Raw genomic sequence first — 3,672 nt, 5'->3', positions numbered from 1 at the left:
ATTTGGATTTGTAGATTGTTAAGCATGTTTGCCATTGGGTTTTGATGGGTAAGGTAGGTATTCTTCTTTAAAGATTGCTAATTTTGGGTTTTGGGCTTTATTTGATGTTTGGTGGTCATTGCTCCACCTATTTTCATGTTTTCTTGCTCCGTCAGGTGAAGGTCTGTATGATTTCTAGTCGAGCTCTAGATCTGTGTACAGTTTGTCAGGATGAAAGCTAATAACACGTTCAACTCATAATGGGATTTTGTTAAGTTGGATTTATGTCTCTTGCTTTCACTCAGTGTTCTCAATATTAAATGTGGTTGTACATGTTTATAATATCTTTGTGGGTCTGGTCAATGCAGTTTTGAAGGGTTGGGTTGGAAATTGTAGTCTTTCAAGCTAGGGAATGCCAAGTGTGAGGATTTGCAATAATGCTTGTCTTGTTGTGAATGTGGGTAGTTCCAGTATGGGAATTCTATGAGTTTCACAATTGTATATCAGGTAAGAATCTATGATGTATTTTTCATTGTTGAATCTAATTATGCTAGAATGTTTAATTATTGAATGCTGGGTTGGAGGGGATATGTGAATGGTTGTCTTGTTGTGAATGTGGCTAAGAGTTTAGCTATGCAAATTCTATGACATTCACATGGTTGATCTTTGCGTAGAAGCTGAGATGTACTTTTGGAATATAAGTGCTCTTTTGAAGAGTTCTTCTTAACTAAGCTAGAATATTTGATTTTTGCTGCTATAAAAATATCAATAAATAGAATGAAAATGTTGTATGGGTGTTTACCTAATGTAGGAAATGGCTATTTGAGTATCAATCCTATCGTGCTTATTTTTAATATCAACATTCATACTGGTTTCAAGTTGGACCAATGCACATGCAACCTTTTATGGTGGAGGTGATGCTTCTGGTATAATCAGTAAGTGAGTTCAAAGTTCAGTAGATTGTTTATCATTTAGATATGAGGAATCTCTCTATCTCAGCCACTTATCTATTATTTTATGTCTTTCAGGAGGGGCATGTGGATATGGAAATCTATATAGCCAAGGCTATGGCACCAGTACAATAGCTCTAAGCATAGCCCTCTTTAACAACGGCCTCAGCTGTGGAGCTTGTTTTCAAATAAAGTGCAGTGCAGACCCAAGGTGGTGCTTGCCTGGCACCATTATAGTGACTGCTAAAAACTTCTATCCTCCCAACTTTGGCCTCCCTAACAATGTAGGTGGATGGTGCAATCCCCCACAACAACACTTTGATCTTGCTCAACCTGTCTTCCTCAGGATTGCCAAGTACAAAGCTGGAATTGTTCCTATAATCTACAGAAGGTGAGTTGCAAGGAAATGGATATTCACTTCCTAGGATGTATGAATGATTAAGTTGCCTCTTTCACCATAACTAATGCATAGGAATGGCATCTTTGGACTGGACCACTAGAATGCATAGTGACCTGCACCCCCTCCCAAACCTCCAAGTACTATCTCCAAGACATTCCCTCATCGGTGACTTGGAGTACCCAAGTACCCCACCTTCACAATTCCCCAACCAAACTGATGCTAGGATGGGTACTTCAATTATTATTTGAATTTTTATTTATAAATGTTACTATTGAATATGTTTTATATTAGTATATTGAATGTTCAATAATTTTAGTTCTTGTTGTAATTTTTATACATTCAAGTATTTTAATTTAGTATGTTACATCATCTCCCCCTTCCTATAGTTGCCCAACTGTTCCCCCATCCCAAAATTGAGGCCCATTACCCCGTTCTAAAAACTTGTGTTTGGGCATCCTGTAGTACCCTAGTACTGGTGTTTCATTGTAAAATACTCCATAGGCATGGTGCAACCTACTGGCTATGTAGCCCTCTGCATGCATTAGTGCTTCCCAGAGATCGAAAAGCCCATTCTAGGTATAAATATAGCCTTATGGGGTACATGCATATGAATCTTAACAGTAATTAACCATTTCTTGGGTGTTTTTATTTTCAGACTCCCATGTCACAAGAGAGGTGGAATTAGGTTCAGCATTAATGGGCACTCCTACTTCAATTTGGTGTTGATAACAAATGTTGGAGGAGCAGGGGATGTGCACTCTATTTCCATAAAGGGATTTAGGACTGGGTGGCAGAAGATGTCTCGCAACTGGGGGCAGAATTGGTAGAATAACTCCTACTTGAATGGCTAATCTCTCTCATTCAAGGTGACTACCAGTGATGGAAGGACTGTCACCTCATACAATATTGCTCCTGCTCACTATAAATTTGGCCAAACTTATAGTGGAGCTTAGTTTCATTAAGCTACTTCTCTAATTGGTCGTATTAATATAATCTAAGCTCTACTATAAGCTATAATCTACATTGTGCATGTATCTCCAGACTCCATGAACTAAGAATTGGGCTTATTTTATTGTGGCCTCTATTCAAGTTCATTAACTATATTTCTATGTGTAACTTATTATCCAGGCTACCATGGTGGAATCCACTACACTCACTCCTCACATTGACTATTGAAGATTTGTACCATCTTATGGTATTTACCATCTTACCATTTGTACCATCTTAATGTTAAATATGTTAAATTTATGTAGCTTTTGGGCTCTCATTCTCACCGTGTGGTTACCAAACAAAAATTGGTTGAGCTTTTTTAGCTGGTTGGGGGAATTAGAGATGACACTTTGATAAATTTTCTAGACATGGCTTTATAATATTTTTAACACACTTTTCCTCTCGCATCCTAAATATTGTTAGAGAAAAAAGGCTTTGCCTCCATGCTCTAGGGCACCATGTGTCAACATTAATCTATTATTGAAGTTGTTGAATTTATCATGATTCTTCCCATTAATAGGGATATTCCAAAATTTGGTAGATGAGTTGTCATGCTTTCATCTAGAAGAATATTTCTTGCTCTAATGTCACAATGAACTATCTACATGAAATAATCAGAGTGAAGATATTCTAGAGCATTGGCTACATCTCTGGCTATGTTCAACAATTTTTCTAGTCCCAATCTACCACTACCTTGATACAAACGATTCTCCATGCTTTCATTTGAGAAAAACTCAAAGATCAAAGATTTGAAGTTAACATTGGAATACGTAGCAATGATTCTAGCAAGATTTTGGCATCAAACATTCTGTAATAACTTACATTCCACTTTGAAAGTCTTGTCTGATTCTTCATCTACTAAACTAAGAATCTTCACAACAACATGGATCCCATCAGCAAAAAATTTTTTATACATTGATCCATAATTTTTTTTTGCTAGTAGATTGGACTTGTGGAATTTATTAGTTTCTACAAGAAGCACCTCATATGAGATGAATGGAAGCTCCACTTTTTAAAGGATTTTATGAATTACTTATGATAGATTGAGCTCTATGTAAGTGTTTTCATGTGAGCAATGTCAATACAACTGCCCCAAAGGAAAAAATAGCACTAACAACAACAACTCCAACTAGCACTCCCTGCAGAAACTAAGAAAAGAGTTCCATGTATAATTAAAATCTATGTTTGTGTTGTGCAATATAGTAGGGGAAATGATTTTTGTTAATTTATTGTATGACAAGTTCAATACTATGAAACTCTTCAAATTTGATAATGATCCTAGAATATCTTCTATCAACTTTTTATTGGAAATATCAAAGATTTCTAGAGTAATCATGTTGGATAGAGAGCTTG

At 36.3% G+C, this 3,672-nt stretch overlaps 1 pseudogene; it reads left to right on the top strand.

Annotated features, from left to right (window-relative positions):
* On the top strand, window positions 1-2,291 carry LOC149531253 (expansin-A1-like; annotated as a pseudogene).
* Window positions 2,292-3,672: the final 1,381 nt, after the last annotated feature.

The sequence above is a fragment of the Cupressus sempervirens genome, chromosome 11, assembly GCF_028749045.1.
Source record: "Cupressus sempervirens isolate cs-2001-9-10 chromosome 11, ASM2874904v1, whole genome shotgun sequence".
NCBI lineage: Eukaryota > Viridiplantae > Streptophyta > Pinopsida > Cupressales > Cupressaceae > Cupressus > Cupressus sempervirens.
This window is presented reverse-complemented; position numbering and strand designations above follow the sequence as displayed.